This window comes from Tursiops truncatus, chromosome 8, assembly GCF_011762595.2.
Source record: "Tursiops truncatus isolate mTurTru1 chromosome 8, mTurTru1.mat.Y, whole genome shotgun sequence".
Taxonomy (NCBI): domain Eukaryota; kingdom Metazoa; phylum Chordata; class Mammalia; order Artiodactyla; family Delphinidae; genus Tursiops; species Tursiops truncatus.
Window position 1 is genome coordinate 93275030 of NC_047041.1, and position 21555 is coordinate 93296584.

The window sequence follows — 21555 nt, forward strand, 5'->3', positions numbered from 1 at the left end:
ATTTCCTCACATCTTACAGAGCAAAAGCTAACGAGGAAGTGCCAATGTGAAGCCACAGGTGGAGGAGACTGGAGGCGACCTCAGGCCTCATGACCTCTGACCTCAACCTACTACTGCGGTGTGGGCATCACCCTCAACCACGCCATTGGTTCCTCTGGAATCCTGCTTTATTGGCGGGTGTTTTGTTTTTGTTCTTAACAGCTTTAGAGAGGCAAAATTTATGCACCATAAAATTCTCTAACTTTAAGGGTATGATTCAATGATTTGTAGTAAATTTTCAAAGTTGTGCGACCATCACTACAATCTAGCTTTAGACTATTCCCATCACCCCCAAAAGGAACCTGGTTCCTATTTGCTATCAGTTCCCATTCCCACTCCCTGCCCCAGGCAACAACTAATCTACTCTTCTTGGTCTCTAGAAATTTTGCTTTTTCTGGACATTTCATATAAAGGGAACCATGCACCATGTGTGGACTCCTGTTTTTATAGCCTGGTGAAGGTGGGCGGAGACTACGTCCACTCAGTGATGTGCCCATCGTCCCATAGCCAGCCAAGGCCAAGTTGCAAGTGTGCTTTTTTAGAATTGGAAGAACTCATAAGGACACTGAGTGCAGTTTTTACTTCAGTGCAAGAAAGAAATCCTCTGTACCCAATCCCACACTATGACTCTCTGACATCTGCTTGAATATACCCAGTGTCGGGCAGCTCACTACTCCCCCAGAGACTGAAGGAAACTTGCATATCTTGATCATATGCTAAGTGCCAAGCTTGTTGATGTCTTTTGATCTTTGGTTCCATCCTCTGAGAGGAAATCATTTTACAGCTGAGGAAATTGCACCTCAGAGGGGTAGAGGCACTCACCCAAAGGTAGGAAGTAAGGGAAACCAGGATTTAAACCTTGGGCCTCTCAGATTTCAGAGAGATATGAGATACTTATCTTTGTATCAGGGTGAACTCTCTCCCTGTAACTGCCACCCATTGTTTCTAGTTTTGCCAGTAAGACTCACACAGACCACCAACCTGGACATGGGGAGGTGGGAGAGAGAGTTAAGGAAGACTTCTTGGAGGAGGTGATGTCTGAGCTAGGACTTGAAAAATGAGCAGGAATTAACAGGCAGAGCTGGGCGGGAAGAGTTTTTTCCAGGGACTGTTTTAACTGCCAGCCCTTCTAATATTTCACAGCTGCTTGAGGCTGGGGAGAACTGTTGAAAATATCTACTCTTGCTGTTCATTCTTTCCCAAACATCACCAGTAAGTGGTGGTCCAACAACAGTACTTGAATACCTTCAGGGCCGGGGAGCTTACCACCTGACCTGGGAACCTTTTCCATTGCGGAGTTGCTCTGGCTCTAGGCCAGGCTGAAGATGGCCTCCCAGTAGCCACAATCGCTTGCAGCCACACAGGATGTGGTCAGTCCGTCTTCCCACCACCAGCCTACAGGATGCTGAGCATAGCAGGCAGGTCTTGGAAGCAGCCTAAGCGTCTTGACTGAGATGTGCCAAGTTCCTCCATCCATTCTCCTTGATGTAGACTGTCCGCTGCTCAGGCCTGGCCACTTACCTCTGGGATGCCCAGCGCATGCCCTTGAACTTGGAGGCAGTTTCAAGTAGTGGTTGAGTGTGGACTCAGTAGCCAACACCTGGTTCATATCCCAGCTCTGCCACTCCCCCAGGTGTGACCTTGGGACAAGTGCCTTAAGTTCACCGTGCCTCACTGTTCATGTGTCAAGTAGGATTAAGAATGATATTACACCTTCTTAGTCAGCTAGAGCTGCCCTAACAAAATAGCACAGGCTAGGGGCTTAAACAGCAGACATTTATCTTCTCACAGTTCTAGAGTCAAGGCGTCCAAGATCAAGGTGCCAGTGAATTTGATTTCTGGTGAGGCCTCTCTTCCTGGTTTGCAGACAACCACCTTCTCACTGTGTCCTCACATGGCCTTTGCTCTGTGTGTGCACACCAGGGAGAGGGAGAGAGAGAGAGAGAGAGAGAGAGAGAGATCTCGTGCTCTACCTCTTCTTATAGAGACACCAATCCTATTGGATGAGAGGCCCACCCATATGACCTCATTTAACCTTATTCACCTCCCTAAAGGCCATATCTCCAAATACAGTCACACTGAGTCACAACTTCAACATATGAATTTGTGGGGACACAATTCAGTGCATAGCAAGCACCAACCTCAGAGGGTTGCTATGAGATTGAGTAAATGTGTGTAAAGCATTAAGAGCAGTGCCTGGAATGCGGTAAGAGCTACACTAGTGGATGCTACTACTGCCACATTTAGCATTAAATTCAGGGGCAGAAGAAACCCCTGTCCATCCTTGCTGCAAGTCTAGACACTGTGAAAACCTAACGAGGGACTTCCCTGGTGGCACAGTGTTAAGAATCCGCCTGCCAATGCAGGGGACACGGGTTTGAGCCCTGGTCCGGGAAGATCCCACATGCTGCAGAGCAACTAAGCCCGTGCGCCACAACTACTGAGCCTGCGCTCTAGAGCCTGCGAGCCGCAACTACTGAGCCTGCGTGCCACAACTACTGAAGCCCGCGTGCCTAGAGCCAGTGCTCCACAACAAGAGAAGCCCACACACCACAATGAAGAGTAGCCCCTGCTCGCCGCAACTGGAGAAAGCCTGCACGCAGCAATGAAGACCCAATGTAGCCAAAAATAAATTAATTAATTAATTAAAAAAAAAACCCTAATGAGTACACACATATAGTAATAGCAGATATTTATGTTCAACCATAAAAAAGAAGGAAATCTTACCATTGCAACAGCACGGAGGAACCTTGAAAGCATTATGCTAAGTGAAATAAATCAGACAGAAAGACAAATACTGTATGATCTCAGTTATTTGGGGAATCTAGTGGAGCTGAACTCATGAAGTAGAGATCAGATTGGTGCTGGCGGGTCGAGGAAATGAGGAGATGTTGGTCAAGGATACAAACTTCCAGCTAAAAGATTAATGAATTCAGCAGATGTAATGCACAGCACGGTGACGATAGTTAAACACACTGTATTGTATACTTGAAAGTTGCTAAGAGAGTAGATCTTAAATGTTCTCACCTTAAAAAGGGGGAAAAAACCCCAGCATCTATTTATATCATGCTTACTATACGAGGCTTTCTATGTAAGCGCTTTACATAGCTGATTTAACCCTCACACCAGCCGTATGAGACAGATATTCTTGGTATCCCAGTTGTGCCGTTGAAGACTGAGGCACAGAGGGGTGAAGTGACTTGCCCCAGGTCAAACAGCTGTCAGGCGCCTAGTAAATTAATAGCATACAGTTATTTACTCAAGTAATATTCATTAAGGGCCATCTGACTGTGCTGGGAGATCAACCCCTGCCCTCCAGGAGTTCACAGGCTGGCGGAGGAGACAGACCCATGGGCAGGTAGTGGCAGTACCGAGTGCTGAGTGCTCTCATGGGGCGAACCCAGGGAGCTGTCATGGAGCTCAAGACATGACATCCGTGCTGTGGCATCTAGCAAGGCCCAGGGAGACACCAGGGAGGGCTTCCTGGAGAAGGAAACATTTAAGCTGAGATCAGGAAGAAGGTAGGAGAACAGCCTGAATGAGGAGCTGAGAGTGAGAGTGTGCGGTTGTGGGTTGCTGGAAGCTTCATAAGCTGATAATGTCCATTCTAAGATTTTCCAGCGGTCCTGTGACAGCACAGGGGTTCTTTGGTGGCCCAGGGTCTCTGACATCACAGGGTTTCTACATGGCCTAGACTTCCTGGAGCAGCCCAACCCCCCGTGGCAACCTAGGGGTTCCACGCCAGTTCAGGGAATCATATGGTGGCCCAGAATTTTTTCTGGCATGCAAGGGACCTGCGTGATCTTGGTGCACAACGACAGCCCAGGGATCTGGAAACTCCCAGGGGCACTGTGGCAGCTTCTGAGGGTCCCAGACATTTTCTGGGGTTTTGTGACAATCCCGGGGATCGCGTGGCATCTCCAGGGTCCTGTAGCCTTGTTTTTTATGGCTTCAGAAAGAAGAACATGCAGACTCATAGTAGGCAAGTCCTTTGGGGAAAAGGAAACAGCCTGGAAGGGTCTATGCCTGGAGGCGCATTTGCAAGGCTTAACCAGGCAGCAAGGAGATGTGGCTGGAAGTCCTCTCCCTCCGGAAGCCTGGGGGAGCCAAGGAGTCTGGATTCCTTATGGTTTATTTCCTTCTGGAAAGCTGAAAATTATCCACTCAGGGAGGTCTGCGGGGAGCACTGTCCTTACTTGCAGGCCTGTGACTTGGAGAGGACCAAGGATGCACCTGTTGCCTGGATACGGAGGTACCGCTCCTCAGAGCCCTCCGAGCAGGTGCATCGTGCAGGGGCCGGAGGTTGCGGCTGCCCACGAGGGGGCTGGCACACCTCCACTTACAGACACCAGCATTAGCCCCTCAATGGGCTCCTGTGAGCTGAGCCTTCCCAGACCGGCATCGCTGGGTTAATCCCAGCCCCACTCACTGCTCCAGGTCAGCTGGGGGACCTGTCTAGGCCTCAGAGCCATGCCTGCAGAATAGGGATGACACTCCCGCCTGTTTCCCCGGGGGGTGCGGCATCGACTGGGATGGGGGAGAGCCTTGTATGAAAGCATGAGAACACGTTCCTGCTTCACCACGGGCGCTGTGTGCTCCTGGGCGAACTCCTTCATACCACAGGGCCCTCAGTTTCCTCATCTGTAAAACGGGGGTGGGCCTAGCACAGCGTAGGAAATGCAATAGTTTCTCAACCAATGCTAGGTCTACCCCAACTCCTTCACCTCCGACCAGAGACTGCAGCCAGGTATCCTGGGTGTGGGGAAGAGGGTGGTTCTCAAGCAGAAGAGACCATTTGGCCCCAGGAAAGTCAATGGTCTTTGTGCCTTTGCCTCTGAGCAAAACCTCCTTCCTTTTTAACCCTGGGCAGAGCCAACACGAGAGCTACCTTTGTCAGGCACTGGACTGGACTGAGAGTTGGACACTCATGATCTCATGTAGTCCACCCTACAATACTATGAGATAGTCTTAGTGATCCCATTTTACAGACAAGCAAACTGAGGCACAGAGAAGGCCGCTAAGTTGCCCCAGGTCACCTGACAAGAACAGAGCAAGCATTCGTACCCAGGTTTGTCTTGATCGCAAAGCCGGGACACTAATCACCTCTCTTCCCAGGTATCCTAGAAACAGCCAGGGGAGAAAGAGAAAAATGATGAGACGGGAACCAACTGGAGAACTAGTTGAACACTTGGTGCCTGGGTGGGTACATTGTTTGTCCTTCAGGTCTAGGGCTGGCCTGGCTGGGTTTGACCCGGGCTGGCTCCGTGAACCATTTGAGGATCCCCAGCCCTCAACAGACCGGACCTCTCTCCTCTAGTGGCCCATTTTTAGAGAAACTGATGGTGGAGGATGTCAGAGACTCTGGTCTGAACAAGAACCAGTTCTGCCTGCACTTCAAAGGTCTTATTCTTGGCAGGAGGGAAACAGACATCTCGTAACTGGGAGAGAAGGAGGGGTCTGGCGGCCCAATGACCCATTTTGCTTTTCCAGCCAAGTGGGACTTGGCATCACACAGGAGGGCAGGATTCATTTCCCCCACCCCCACTGTAGTTAGATCTGCCCAGGGGCTGGGGTCTCAGGCCCCATGCAGAAGGGGGAACCCCTCGGGAACCAGCCCCTGTGCCCTAGCCTACATTCTCCCCCGCGGGGCCCCCCAGCCAACAGCCAGCCTCTCTGATGCCACTGCCTAATACCAGACCACTTATCAGGCTTTTCCAGGGGACCGGTGTCCCCAAGCAGAGCTCCAAGCCTGCAGTTAGGAAAGCAGCAATGGGCTTAACTTTCTCTGGACCGTGGGCTTTTCAGTGGGGAGATAAGCTTGGTCTGGATTAAGCTGGAGGGTAAAAAATATTTACTCTGAAGCAATACTCTGTCTAGGAGCGAATCTGGACCCTGGGGCTTCCGGGGGGTCGGGGTGGCCAGGGGGTCTGCCCGCTCCTGCCAAGTCCCCAGCCGTCTCGCCTCCCTACCCACCGTCAGCCGAGCTGGTTCCACAGCCCAGTTCCCCCCAGCGCTCGCTCTCATTATGGAAGGAAAATGAGAAGAAGCTATAATGTTCAGTGCGTTATTATCTGCAGAGCAGCTGACCTGTGCGATTATCTCCTCCGATCCATATGACTACCTCGGGAGTCGGGCTTACTGACCTCTAAATAGATGTAGACTCAAGTCCCAGCTCAGTCACTTTCTAGTTCTTGACCTTGGGGAAGTGGTTTCATTCCCTGTGAGCCTCAATTTTTCACCTGTAAAATGGGAGTGACAATAGGCGCCTCAGAGTGCGGTCATGATGAGCCATGGTGTTTATAAAATACCGAACCAGGCCCCTGTTCCCAGCAGTGCTTAATAAACGGTAGTTTGTTTTAGGAAATAGTGGTATTTCTGGTAATGTAAGCCTCAAATAGGTGAAATCAGAGCTTTTGTTCAGTGGCAAAGCTGAGATTCAGACTCAAGGCAACAAAGTCCTGGCCCCGTGTGAGCCCGGCCTTCAACCGACCAGCCAGGGAGGGGCCCAGGGCAGGAGCCGGGTGGGCAGGGAGGCCCTGATCGGGGTGGCCTTTCCGACGCAGCCTCAGGGTCCAGAGCGGGAGGAAAGGCCCCAGTGCTTCCTGTCCCCCGTCCCCTCGGTGGAAAAACAACTGGACCATTCTCCGCTTCTACTCCCCGTGTTTCACTGCTTTGTGCCCCTGGAGGCTGGGAGAAGAGCACCCTGGCTCATTCCTGAGAACAAAGACGAGGTCAAGGCCATCTCTCCTACAGGGCAGGCTCTGGCTCCAGGGAAGGAGGGGGGAACTGAGAATCAACTAGTGCCTGCGCCGACCTCCCCCTCCCCCACTGCCCGTGCTGTAAAAGGAGCCCTTCTGGGTTCTAGTGCAAACTTTACTACCAGTGACCTAGCTGTGAGGCCTGTGGAGGCCCCTGCCCCTCTCTGAGCCTCATCCTCTCATCTCCAAAATGAGGGTCTCAGAAATAAACAGAACGTTAGCAGATGCAAACACATATATATAGGACGGATAAGCAATAAGCTACGTATAGCACAGGGAACTATATTCAATATCCTGTGATAAGCCATAATGGGAAAGTATATGAAATAGAATATATATATATGTATAAATAACTGAGTCACTTTTCTGTGCAGCAGAAATTAACACAACATTGTAAGTTAACTATACTTCAATAAAATTAAAAAAAAAAAAGGAAGAAACAGAAGGGACCACTGCCTATGCTGGAGAAATCGGGGAAGGCTTCACGGCTGAGGCAACATCAAGCGGGGCATTGAAGGGTGAGAAGAAGTTCTCCAGGCAGAGAAGAAAAGAAAAGGTATTCCAGGCCCAGGTTGCAATACTCACAAAGACCCAGCAGCTTCAGAGTGTGAGGTTTAAATGGCCCTTTTGCAATGATTTGTTTTAATTATATGAATAATACATGTTCCTAGTAAGAAAAAAAAAACCTGAATATAAGGAATAAAAGAAAAAAAATCACCAGTAGGCAGTTAATATTTGATACCGTTTTTAGCCCTTTTTAATACGATTAAGAAAGGAGCCTTTAAGCTCCCTAATATATGGAGAATCTCAGATTCTAGGCAGACAGGGAAGAACAAAGAACTGTCTTCTGGAAGCGGAGCCAGGCCCCGAGCGCTGGGCAGACGGACAGCGTTTCCTGGGAGTGGGGACTGGGGAGATCACACCAGTGGAGACAGACGCACAGGCAGACACTCGGGGAAGCGGGACAGCGCCGCGGCCCCGCACAGCTCAGCGCCTGCAGCGGGACCGCCAGGGCCGAGGAGGGGAGGCCAGGGCAGGGTCTTTCTGATCATGAATGAGGCTTGTGGGAAGGGCCAGCACTGCTGCTTCTAGGAAGCCCCTGTGCCTGTCAGCTGGCAAAAGTGGCTGTCCGCCGCCAAGCAGCTGAGGGGCTCCCCGTAATGGTTTAACTGGTTTCCTAAGCTGTCTGGCTGCAGGCTACGGCAGGCTGGGGAGGGGCCCAAGGACGCTGTGAAGTCACTGCTGTGATCTTGCCAACTCTTCGGCGCCACCTTTAAAATATGTTTCATCTTAATGGACAGGGGCTACGAGGGGAGTGGGCAGGGGAAGGGTGGGCGCCCAGGACAGCCGGCCTGAGCTGGCAGCAGTGGGTCAGCATCGGCGTGGGGTGGTCTGTCCACTCCTCGGCCTCCAGGTCCAAGGCCAAGCTTGAGGTCCCTTCCTGCGTAGCTCCACATCTTCCGTGGACTCCTGCCTCATTTCTCCCAGCCCCCAACACCAGTGAATTTTCCCCAGAGGCCTTACTCGGGCCCCCCTCACCTACGTGATGTAGTTAAAACAGCCCACGATGGAGGCCCTGCCCACCTGCCTCTGTCATCCTGGGCAGTCTGGGCATCTGGGGTCCCTGGGGGAATCCCAGAGCCTTGTGGATGGAGCAGGGGGACACAGTGACCACCGGAACCATCATCACCTTGGCTGTGAAAACAGGACAGGGTGTTCCATTTCCTTCATGGCCCCTGTGAAGTCTGTTAACAGTAATTATGAAGTTATGGAGAATTCCCAGTCCTCCTAATCAGTGTTAATACGGGCTGGGTGAGCTAGTCATGGGAAAAGAGACGTCTTTGTTTGCGCTCTCGAAATTGGACCACTGCTCCTGCCTTTAGGTGTGATTCAGCTGTGTTCTATCCTCTCCCCCCATCTCTTAGTCCTATACCCGGCATCGTGAACGTACGCACGGTGTACACGCCCGCTGACCATCATATTCACTGTGTGCACACACATAATCACGTACACATACGCACACACACAGCAGCGCAACAGACTACAAGTCTTTGGATGCTGGATTAAGACATCATTTTGCAAAGCAAACACCAAAAACCAAAGAGCATTTCAGCCATGTTCCTGGCCCTCTTTGGCGATACCATTGGAAGCCCCCTCTCCCATGCCGTACCCTGACCCCAGAGAACCCCTTGCGCGGGCCTCCCCAAATTAGACCGTATTAACAAACCATTCGTGTTCCAGTTAGCATGGCAAGTGAACCTGGCTGGCTGAGCAGGGGAATAACGCTCTCCTCTTGCTGTCAACAGGCCGAGGCACATTTCCCTAGGAGGGAGGCTCCCCCACCCCGTCTGTTGGAATAATGAGATCTGTGCAAGGCTCTCTGCCATCTGAGTCTGAGGCCATCCTGGAGGAGGTTCCCTTTGGACCAAGCAGGAGGGAGGCAATGAGTGAGGTGATGAAACTAATATTTATTGTGCAGTATTGGCTGTTGAGCCTATGCTAGGACCTTCTAACTAGGATGGTGCTTTTTCAACTGAGTTGTGGGTACTCACAGGGCCTGGGGTACTCCTCCCCAAGCCAGGGGGTACACAGAATCTCAGGATTAGCCCTGCGTGTCCTAATGGAACATCAATACACTCAAAGATTTGGAAGATTAATACCTTATTTTTGTATTAAAACAACTGTGGATATACTTTGCAATCAAATGAAAAAATATATATATAGATGGCATGAATAAGTGAGGTGAAACAGGAGATTTCCAGGCAATTATGCTCTCCCACTTTTTTCTCTGGGCTGGGCCCCCAGATTTCCAGATGAGTGGGGATAACAGAATTCCTTCCATAGCCACTGCAGGAACTGAGGAGGGAGAGTTTGTGAGGTTCTAAGCCATAGCATAATGCTGTGTGACGCTGGGCAAGCCACTACACCTCTCTGATCCTCCCATCCCTGAGCAGCACAGTGGAAATGGTAGTAACACCTCCTCAGGGCCAGCTTCACAGGTGTGCAACCTGGGCAGTGGCACAGAGCCTTGCATTTGGTTTAATGCTCTGCCGCTGCCACCTTGAAAGTCTTAATAACTTTTGAATAAGAGACGCCTCATTTTTACTGGGCCCCACAAATTCTGTAGCTGGTCCTTCATCTTCTGATAGCGTTTTAGCAAGAGTTAAATCAGAAATGTGTGAAAGAGGCCCATGCAGAGATTGATTCCTCCCTCCCTCTCTTCCTTCTTTCCTTCCTTCCCCAAACGTCCACTGAGCACTCACTCTGTGGCAGGTACTGTACCAGATGCTGGGATTCAGCAATGAACCAGGCATTCAAGGGAAGGAGGCAGAAGAAAAATAACCGGAAGAGAACTTTGTTGGAGATAAGTGTCAACAACAAGGGGATAGACGTGACTGGGGAGAGGGACTATATTAGGTTGTTGGGGAGCAAGGCTGGGGGTGGTCAGGGAATATCTCCCTGAGGAATTTGATCAGAGACCTGAATGAAGTGAAGGAATATGCTGTGTGGAATATCAGAGGGAGAGAGAGTCCCAGGCAGAAGGACCAGCAGGTGCAAAGGCCCTGAGGTAGATGTGCTCTTACCACGTGGAAGAGATCAGTGTGGCTAGAGCTGGCTGGAGTGGGGTGAGGGAGGAGGCGGGTGGTCAGAGATGAGCTCAGCAAAGTGTGGGGGGCCTCGTAAGCTGTTGTGAGGATGTGATGGGGGTAAGTAAATGCCTGGGTGTAGACGATTCCTTCAACAAGAGCTGGTTGTTTCTGGTCCCCGGTGGTTAGTTAGTACCTGGAGGCCAGAATGACAGGGGGAAGGATGAAGGTGTCCCATTATCCTCTGGAAACCCAGAGACAAGTTGTCTCTGGGCAGGAATGAGTGGCAGCCCCTCTGCTGTTGGTGAGGGATGACTCTTAGCTCTCTTCTTCCTCTGACTGGACAAGAGCTGTCCTGGTCCCAGGGCTGGGAGGCTCCATCGCCGGCAAGCTGTGTGCGATCAAAAGGCCAACCCAGGGCTTCCCTGGTGGCGCAGTGGTTGGGAGTCCGCCTGCCGAGGCAGGGGACGCGGGTTCGTGCCCCGGTCTGGGAAGATCCCACACGCTGCGGAGCGGCTGGGCCCGTGAGCCATGGCCGCTGAGCCTGCGCGTCCGGAGCCTGTGCTCCGCAGCGGGAGAGGCCACAACGGTGAGAGGCCCGCGTACTGCAAAAAAAAAAGGCCAATCCAAAGGCACCCCGACGGTATCTGTGCCAGAAGAGCCCCCAAGGCGGCCACCGCAATGCATCTTCATAAACTTTGTCCCCTTCCTCCAAATGAACTCCAAGATATGTAGCATGAATACCAGGGAGTGGGGCAGCCAGGCAGCCTCAGGTCCGGAGGACAGAGCTGGAAGCTGTCCTGTGCTGGCTAGTGGTTATGCAGAGACCCCTGCTCCCTGCCAGTGGCCTCAAGGCAGAGGACCACAGCTTCCCTTCCTCCAAGCTTTGTGACCCTGGGGAAGCGGTGTCCCCTCTCTGGGACCCCATCTCATCTGTAAATAGGGATACTAATAGTGACATGAGGATTAAATGAGAGGGCAGCCGAAGCACGTAGAACATGGGAAGTGTTCCCTCCCTGGGACTTTTTGGGAGTTGGGGCCCAACCCGAGTGTCACCTCTGAGACTCTGCAGCTGGCCACAGCCCCCCTGAGAAGTGAACAGAAGAGGGCGAAACCATCTGAAGCCAGCACGTAACGCTGAAGCCCCTCAGAATATGCTGTGACTGGGGGCAGGTCCTCAGAGCTATCATCTTTAACATGAAAGAGACGGACTCTAGGACCTCGGGGGCCCCTCAAGCCTTGACGTTCTCTAAGATGGGAAAGCGATGGAGTCCTCCGTGACAGCCCATCCACCGGGACACCACTCCACTCTGGTTGGGGGCAGCAGACTGCAGGCCCCACATACACCTGGTGGCCCTAGAGGGACGGGCCTGCAGGCTGGAGGCTCTGGCCGTCAGTCCTTCTGCAACAGGCCTAGGGCTCCTGCTACCGCAGATGGGAGAGGGGGAAGTGTCAGGCTGTTGTTACAAGCCTAGACTCTGGAGCAGCCCGGCTGCTTTCTAGCTGTGTGGCCTTGAGCAAGTGACTTAACCTCTCTGAGCCTCAGTTGTCACAGCTGAAAAATGGGGGTAATAAAAGCATCTACCACATAGGGTTGCAAGAGCCAGTGAGAACCGTGTGTGGCCCATGAAGCTCTGTAGACGTGCAATACATTCTTATTGTTTGTTCTGTCCCTGTGAACTGGTTCCGCAGATGAGGGCGGGGTCCCTCCTTCCCAGGTCCTGGCTTCTCAGACCCCCTGAACCTCTGCCACTGCCCCTGAGGGCCAGTCCCCTCCAGGAGCAGCTGGGCAGGTATAACCTCGTGACAAGGACAAGACATCCTGGGAAGAAAGGGTTTCTTTGATCATCACTGATGAAGTCGGGCAAAGGATCCCTAAGGCCATATTTTGGAGGCAAAGGGGACCTTAAAATGGTGTGAGGTAACTGAAACGTAGCAGAGAGAAGGGCACGGCCCTGGGCTTTAGAATGCACACAGGTCAGCCCTAATCCGAAATCCTTCAGGGTCTCCATCCTAGTTTTCTCCTCCATGAACCAAGGATATTATACCTTGCAAAGTTGTCAGAAACCTTCAGTGGGATGTATGTGAAAATATATATTCTCCACCCAGGGCCCAGCAATGTGAGTGGGCCTTCACAGAGGCCCCGCTGTATGCCAGGCCCTGTTCTAAGCATACTCCATATTTCATTCATCCCAGTTGACTGGGAGGCACTGGTTGCCCCAGGGCACAGCTAGGAGGTGGCTTATCCCCACCCCCATTGCCTCACTCGGGTAATGGATCCAGGATTTTCTTTGGGCTTATCTCTTACTGGAACATTTACCTTGGAAAGTCCAATATGAGGCCTCTACAGAAAATGTTTCCCACAGGATCTGCTCTCCAATAACATTTACTGTTCAGAATTACACCCAGGAAGAGACAATTGCTGGAGTAATGGCCTGAAGCAAAATTCAGAACTATCTGGCCAGCACTCACCTCAGCTCCGGGTGCAGCCCTGCTGCCTAAGCCCGCCTGGATGCGACCCAGGTCTGCCTGGATGCGACCCAGGTCTGCACAGCGGGCAGGGACCTGGTGGCTCTGGAGTCACCTTCGAGGAGCTCAGAGGTGCTTGCTCAAGGTCACATGAGCGCCCGGGGATAGGCTCAGACTGGAGCCCAGGATGGCCTCATCCTAAAGCCTGCTCTGTACACCCACCCCCGTCCCCATCCCTGTGGGGTCCCTGGGAAACGCCAACCTTGCCCCTTGAACTTGCTGAGTCTTCCTCTTTCTTAATTATTGGGCAGCCAGGGGGAAATGAAACACCTGCTACGTTCTTCCTTTTCTCAGCAAGGAGGCTCCCCCAAGATCCCTCTGCCCCGGCAGGGCGCCGGCAGTCCTGAGGCTGCCTTGGGCAAGCAGGCTTTGTACAATGGTTCACACGTGCAGATCCTCTAAAGTAAACGTGGCCACTGCCCGCTGGGGGTCACACTCCCAGGGTAGGGCTAGGGGATCTACGTCCAGGCCCCCGACGAGGTGGGCTTTAAGAGAAAATGTTTCCAGCCTTCCACCCCTGCAGGAAGTGGTCACAGTAGTGTGTGTGTGTGTGTCTGTGTGTGTGTGTCTGTGTGTGTGCACTCAGAGAGGGAAGAGAGCGCAGACAGAGTTGAGACTCGGAGATGGAGAGGCAGCGGGGAAGCCCGGCACTCAGGACCCGAGACAGAGAGAGGGGGCTTAGTCCAGCCACAGAGCCAGCTGGTAGCCGTGAAGTCCAAAACTGAATCCAGATCCCTGGACCTTTTATCCTTATATCCTCTGGGGTTGCAGAAAAAGTACCAATTTGCCTGATTGGAGCCTGGCCTGAAGTCCCCTCTGAGCACCCCGTCCCTGACAAAATAGGGGGCACACAGGCAAGTGGCACCATTGATCTGTGTGGTCTGCAGGGCAGCTGAAGCGCGTGTGAGTGGCTGTGTGGCCTCCTTCGCCGCCACGCTCAGACACACCCCACGCACCCTGAGATCGGCGTTCACAAGGGGCGAGACCACCTGCCCTCCGCCCCCAGTGTCCTTGTCTCATCGGGGCCTTCTTAAGCCCCGACCCCTTTATTTTGCTGACATTTAGCTCTGGAGGCTGCAGACTGGGCTGTATTTACATTTTTAAATGATGAGGTCTGCTCCTCAAATATTCAGGCCACCATTTCCATTTCTAAAAGGACGGTAAGGAGTACTCCCTACCCAAAGCGGAGCCAACGACACCCAGGTGTTTGCTCAGCATTGGTGCTGGGAGCCACAAAACTGTGGATGAGCAAAAGGCGTGGCTTCCGAATAAACAACAAAAGCTTCCACTTCTAGAGCTTTCCGTGGAGCACAGTCCCATCCACGTTCACAGGACCTGCAAGATCGCACGTTTGTTGAGGCTCAGAGGGGCCGAGGCCACAGAGGTAGCGAGTCGGGGAGACAGTTCCACCCAGCCATTCTGATGCCTTTGGCCACTCTGCAAGCTGCCTCTGCAGAGAAGCCCCGGAGGCCGGCGGGTGGCAAGTAACTTGCTCGACGTCACATGGTTAGTTAGCAGCAGAGCAAGTTCCAGACCCTGAGCCCCCAGTTCCCACTGCAACACTCTTTTCTAGTGGGTTTCCTAATTCTGGAGAGCTCCGTGGTTTGCCCCACAAACTTCGGGACATCTTGGACACCCTCTAAGCCCAGATGCTGGAACTACCTGCCTGGGTTCAAATGCTAGTCTAATAGCTGTATGACTCAGGGCAAGTTAATTGACTTCTCTGTGCCTCGGTTTCCTCATCTGTAAAATGAGCATACTAATTGTACCCACTTCATAGATTATTGTGAATTAAAGGTTAATAGATAGGAAGCATTTAGAATGGTGCCTGGCACACAGTAAGCACTCTGTAAGTGTTAACTCTGATCATCACCACCAGAGCCACCCTGCGCCCCTCCCCAGGGATGCAGAAGCCAGGACTGGCTCAGATCCACCCAAACTGCACACCAGACTCCCCGCCCCTTCTAACTGCTATTGGGCCTCAGCAGAGAAGAGAAGAGGCCTTCCAGGCACAGCAGACTAATCCAAGGGCACATCCTCGGCTTGTAATGTGCTCTGCATGGGTCATCAGTCATCCACTAGAGCCTCAGAGAGGGGCCAAGCCTGCAGCAGGCAGGCTGCCCAGGGCTGCCCAGACACTACCGGCCCATTAGATGAACAAGGTGGGGCTTTCTGCCCCGTTCTACAGATGGAGAAACAAAGGCCTGGAGAAGTTTTATTTTTTATTATTAGTTATTATTTTGTCAGAAGGAAATAGAAATTCTCTCCTGGGGCCCTGTAAGGTCCAAATACTTGCTTATCCCTGCGGCTTCCTGGTGGGATTGCCAGCATCCTTCCTGGCCTGTAAGTCACCGATGTTTGGTGGCGCTGGTGAACAGGCTTCTGTGGAAGGATGAAGCACTCCCTTTGTCTGAGCCCGGTTCCTGTGTCTGTCTAAGCCCAGCCCTTTCCCTACCCCCACCCCTGCCCACACCTTTCTTGAGGGCTCCTAGGAGCAGCTGGGATGATATTTTATGGGGAGGAAAGAAAACAGGTCTCTCTGACTCCTGCCTGTTCGTCTACTCAGGCCCCGGCCCCGGATCTTCCTTTTGATTCATTTCCTCTCAGGATCTTCTCAAGCCAGGCAGGACTCTCAGTCATGGTCTCTCTGCTTTTCCATTGTTTTTCCTCCTTAACTCGAGCTCCAAATACCTGTCGTCATTCCGTTTATGGCAAGGGGTTGTGGCCTCCCTAATTCGGGCCAGGTGACTAGAATGAATTGCAGTTGCCCTGGGAAGACCCAGTGTCTCTAATATTTACTACCAAGCAAATGCAAGTGGGGCAGTGCGCCCTGTGGGCGTAAGGCTCGGGGCGTGGCTTGGTTCTGCTCTGGGGACAGTTCCTGGTCCCTGGGGAGTCGAGGGAGCCTGCCATGGGGTGGAGGACGCTCTGAGAAGGAGAGGACAGCCTCACCAGTCTGCTCTCAGCACAGGAAAACTCCTTTCTGGGGAGGGAGGATGCGGTCGCCTCTGCGTGGGGCAACTCCGGGATCACCCAACTCTGAGACGCCCCCATCCCCCATGCTGCACCAGGGCATCACTCAGGCAGGAGGGATGTGAGCCAGGGCCAGTGCCGTCCCCTCGCTGAACACTGACAGGCTGAGATCCAAGGAGGCTCACTGCAGACAGGAGAAGACAAAGTGAAATCCATGGGACATTGATAGCACCTGGTGTAGTTCAAGGAGCCGTGAAATCAGCAGCATATACCTGGGTTGAAGCCCGGCTCCAATGGGAGCTGTGTCATCTCAGGCAAGCTCCTTAACTTCTCTGGGCCCTACTCCCCATAAAATACTATATAGTCATCTCTGCTCTGCTTGCCTTGCTGGATGGCTATGGGGGTCAAGCAAGAGCATAGAAACAGGAGGGCTCTGGGAGCTGTAAGCAGAATACCGATGTCAGGACTTGCACTGTGATTAATGTAAAGCAGGAGGGAATTTGGTTAGATGCCAGGAAGAACTTCCCTACTTCAGAAGGAGACATCAGAATGAGGCTATGGGGATCGTCCTCCTTCCTGAAGATCTTTAAGAATAAGATCAGATCAGTGCGGCCGTTTCAAATAGTCTTGAGGTTGGCAGAGGCATTGGCCAAATGACTTTTGATGTCTTTTCTCTCTCTCTCCTGACACTGTAGTCAGTTCCATCAGGCAGAAAGCGACCGGAGGCCACATCTGCGTGTGTGTGTGTGCCTGTGTAAGTACCTATGTGTGTACCTGTATCTGCCTGGATGTCTGTACGAGTGTCTGTGTACTATATGTTTGTCTATGCATGTGTCTGTGTGTCTGCAAGGCTGTGTCTACATCGTTGTCCATGTGCCCATGTCTTGTGTGTAGAGCAAGTGGCTGAAGCCAAGAAAGCTCAAGGCGACTCATCTTTATTACTAAGCAGTTGGAAGGATTTCCTTTTGCCGCCCTATCCATCTTGGGAGGATGAGGACAAAGCACGAGGGTGAAAAAGGATTTTAAATTGGATCTTTATTTGTTTGTTGTTGTTTTTGTTATACAAGTTTCTAAATTTGGGCTAAGAACTAGATGAAGAATACCCGCTCTGGAGTGTCCTGCTGAGGCTGGAATACAGGCTTCCCCACTTCCCTGTGATCTTGGTGTCTGACTTCCCTTCTCGAGGCCTCAGTTTCCACATCTGTAAAATGGGGGCGCCTCCCTCACAGGGTAGTGGTGAAGATTAAGTGAATTAGAGCCTGTAAAGCCCTTAGCACAGTGCCTGGCCCTTAGAAAGGACTTCATACATGCCCGCTGTTACAGGTATTAGCTAGCAGCGATGTTTCTGGCCTGGCTCCTGATAGATGTAGCTAAAAGAGCACTGGCTGTGGAGCCACCCGGCCTTGGGTTCAAGTTTGCCGCTCAGCAGCTGTGTGGCCTTGGGCAAGTCGCTTCACCTCTCTGATCCCGGTTCTCAGCTGTAAATTGGGAGCAATAGTATGCCTGCCTTATAGGATTATAGTGAGGCTCAAAGGAGAGAATGTAAGACCTTAGCATAGTGTCCGCCGCACTGTAGGCACTTACGAAAAATAGTCCACCTGCAACAGAGATTCCCCTGGACCCTCTCCCCTCCCATACCCCCGCAGTGGAATTCCGTGTCTCACCCACTGCCTGGGCTCCTGCTTTTATCCTTTCAGACACTAAGCACAGCAACAGAAGCCAGGAGCCCTAGGCACCCTTCTCTGATGGGGCTCATGGGGGAGGGGCTGCTCTGGCAGGAGCTGCCCGGGCTCCCCGCCCCCTTACCCCGGTTCAAACCTGTGCCCTTTCCCGCCCAGTTCCCAGGGCCCCTTAATACCCGCGAAGCCATTAAATATTTAAATTGGGCTGTGTGGCAGCCAGGTTGCCCCAGCAACAGCCCTGCATATTTTGGGATGGATTACCAAGTCTTTCAAAGGGTCTCCTGCTGCTCCAGCCCTAAGAAGGATGAACCGTGGGAAGCAAGAGCGAGTGGGAGGGAGGGCTGGGGGCTTCTGCTTCCCAACCGGGGCTTATAGATGCAGTCACCGTGGGAAACAGCCAGAGATCTCGAGGGTCAGAGAAAGGGCAGACTTCTCCCCAGTTTTCAAGAGTCTGGACTCGAATCCAGGACTCGTGCCTGCCAGCCTGTTCTCTTCACCTGCTTCCGTCTTGTGGGCCTGTTGTCTGGATTGGGGTCTGAACCCCAGTGCTGCTCTCACCAGCTGGGCCACTGTGGGAAACTTGCTCACCTTCCCTGGGCCCCCGTGTACTCCCGGGTAACTTGGGGATAATTGACCCATTTCAGGTGACGTTGGAACAGTGCTCAGCACGGCTCCTGGCCCACGCAAAGCAGTAGCAGTTATTATATTGATAATATTCCATCCAGTACCCCCTGTGTGCCCTGAGGGGACTCAGAGGAAGTGGGAGACACAGCCCTGGCCACCAAAGGCTTATGTCTGGTGGAGAAGGTCTGCCAGCAATGGTAAGTGCTAAGGATACATCCAGTGTTCCCTGGCCCTGTCCCCTCCAATCCCGGTGTGAGTATACAGTGGCTGCGGCCGCTGACTCCACACTCACCTTTCCCAGGGGCCTGGCGTCGCCTGGGATGCGTTTTGAGGCCGGCCCTCAGGCGTGGCAGGGGGCACCCAGGCTAGGAGTCTGGACAGTGCCGTCCAGCCCTGACTCTGCTGTGTGTCCTTGGCTCTGCTGCAAGTCCCTTCCCCTCTGGACGCCAGTCTCCTTGGCTGCAGGATGAGGGTGACTCTGAGTCACTTTCTCGGGCAGCCTCCCTTTCCGGCCAGCACAGATGCACCAGCAAACCATAAGGCTGGCCTGTTCCCCCCTCCACTTCATCCTGTGAGTGCCCCCTTAGGAAGTAAGCCCGAGGGGATGAGGCCAGTCCTGCAAGTTTCTTCTGATCTCCATCTGGACTCTGCTCTTCAGTTCGCAAAGCACCTCCTCTCCTATATTTCATTCCATCTCAAACCCCTGGGGGAAACAGAAAAGACTGCTGCCTCTCTCCCCAGCCCCAGGCTCTCTCCAGAGGCAAGAGGATTTCCAGGGAATTAAAATCTCCACTGCAGACAATCCAGACACGTGCTGGCTGGTCCCAGCAGGAGGCCAGTGGCGTGGAATCATCGTTCAGTTTTCTTCCCTTGGAGGGAAGGCAGAAGATGGGGAGGCTGGGAGGAGGCCCTGAGCCACGTGCTGGAGGCTGGGTCACGTCGGAGAACCTGGGCTCTGTCTGCCCGGGGTGATGGGGGAGGGACGCTGGGCATCTGACTGGCACACAGCCATTGGCTGGTTCCATGGTTACCCTCCTAGATTTGGGGAGCATGATTTTCAGCCTGCTTGGAGCCCTGGCCTTCCAGATAGTCCTCAGGGGGGTTCTCACCTTGAGGTCTTTGAACCTGACAGTGTAGACTCCCCCCCCCACCCCCCAGGGATGGATCAGAAGGAAAGACCGACCGGTAGGCCTCTCCTTGAGCCCACGGAATCCAAATCTCAGGGCTGGAAGTTCGAGGGCTGAACAGACTCCCCAGGGGCTTCTCAGACTGGCTGGCTCCCTGGCCTCCACTTCCACCCAAGCTGCCTATGCCTGCCCTGGGCAGGAAGGTGGCCACGTGTGGCTATGGTCAGTTTAGGGTTCTGACACCCCTCCTCTTCCCTGCCCCTATGGTCCCCTTTGCTCCTGCTGTAAACTTTCTGCCCCTCTGCTGGGGGTGGGGGCTGAGGGAAAAGGGCATCCTCTTTCCCTTTCAGGGAGGGAGGGATGGAGATTGTGAGTGACAAACTGGATTGATGAGCCGCAAGTGGGGTGGGGCGTTACTGTCAGGGATGAGCTATGTCTAAGGCAGGAGTGCCTATCCCAGGGTCCGTGGACGACATGGAACTTGAGGAATTGGTGAACTTGGGGGAGAAGATTATATCTTTGCTTTCACTAACATCTAACTGAAATTGAGCATTTCCTCCAACTATGATCACAGGCAACAAGCCATAGCTCCATTAGAGGGAGAGGGCTGCCTGGAGGCTGGGGACACAGTGACACTTCCTAGCACAGGAGGAGCTGCAGACACAGTCTACTGGCAGATCCCCCAGACCCATTAGCTGTACTTGTAATGTTGCCATCAATATATAGAAGCAGATACTTTCATAGCACCCCAAAACTGTTGCAGATTTCAATAGTTATTGAACCTATCACTGGATCTTGAATTTAATAGGTTGATAAAGAAGTATTTGCATTTTACAAATGTTTTTTAAATATTCTTGTAACCATATTTTAATATAATTGGTTTACTCCTATGTCTTTTATTTTATGTAGGGTTGGGGGAAAAGTGAGAGACCCTTGCTAAGAGCTCAGCTCTGGGATCAGGCCAGGGGACCCCTGCAGCCTGGCTGAGTGACCTGAGGCAGGCCGCTCATCGTCTCTGAGCCTGATTCAATCACAGGTCGGCGGGGAGCAGACCCACCTCCTGGGATTCTTGTGAGGTTCTGTATGCCGTTAGTTCAAGGCCAGGTATACAGTAAGAGCTAACTAGCTGCAGGCTCTGGTTAGCATAAAGACTAACAAAAGCTTCCAGGAGGCCCCCTGGAGAATAATGAGACAGACTCAGCCAGGTGAAGCAGAGGTGTTGCCTGAAGTCACCGCTTCCTGTGCCAGGCTGGGCGGAGAACCCACGTTGGGGAGAGGGCTGCCTGGAGGCTGGGGACACAGTGACATTTCCTAGCATGGGAGGAGCTGCAGACACAGTCTACTGGCAGATCCCCCAGACCCAGGTCCCCCGGGGCTGTGGGTTCCCCCCAAAGGCCAAGGGTGCTCACTAAATGGGGAATGAATGAAAGAACATAAAAAGGAAGTGTTTTCTGATATAAATTGCCACAGAATAACGGTTGGCTGGGAGGGAACTTGTTCTTTGCTGATCCAGAGAGGCCGTGGGGTGGACACTCTCTGGATCCCATGGAAGCAGCCAGGTTGCCCACCAGCTTTTGGTGGAAGGTGCAGAGCCTTCCCAGAGGCCTTTGCAAATGGACCATCTCAGTGCAAAGGCAGGAGGATGGAGCCATGGACCCATCCCAGGAAGTGTCGGGGATGAGCGCCTTCTGTGGCTTGAGTCCAGTCCAGGTCCATGGGGCAGGGGGCAAGGATTGTGGCAAGGGTCACTCTGGGGACCAGCAGCCCAGAGTCCCCGGGCCACACCTCTGGAGGACGGCCAGGGCAGAAGGATGGGAACCCTGCTTTGTCCCAGCAATTTCTCCAACCTTGGGCCAGGGATTTCATCTCTCTGAGCCTCAGTTTCCTCATGTATAAAACAAGACTGCCTATCTCCTGGGGTGGTTGGGAGGATTCGATAAAATAATGTGTGTAAAATGCTTTCAGAAGTCAAAATAAATTAAGATGTTTGTCTTAGTGGGCTGCCTTGAGTGGTGGGAAGAGCAGTGGGCTTGAAATCAGGAGTTCCTGGTTCTGACGCTGCTGTGTGACTTTGGGCCAGACCCTTCCACTCTCTGGCCCTCAGCATCCCCCAGTGTGGAAAAAAGAGAGTTGGAGTCAGCCCTCACTAAGGCTTCCTTCTTTGAAGATTCTCTGATGGCAGAGGAGAGGGCTTGCGGCAGGAACATGCAGTGCCCAGACCTGGTTCTGCTCACAG

The 21555-nt window shown here is 52.7% G+C and overlaps 1 protein-coding gene across 8 annotated transcripts in view; it reads left to right on the forward strand.

The window, feature by feature from the left end:
• Nucleotides 1-21555, forward strand: part of TSPAN18 (tetraspanin 18) — a 181567-nt gene that overhangs the window by 125671 nt on the left and 34341 nt on the right. For 2 of the 8 annotated variants that reach the window (XM_073808804.1, XM_073808801.1), the window contains exon 3: nt 18213-18389. The exons of 5 other annotated variants lie outside the window; for them this stretch is intronic. The gene's annotated coding sequence lies outside the window, so the exon portion shown is untranslated. Of the gene's footprint in view, nt 1-9103; nt 9250-18212; nt 18390-21555 lie in introns of all 8 variants that reach the window. One more of the 8 variants, XM_073808803.1, reaches the window with a different exon arrangement.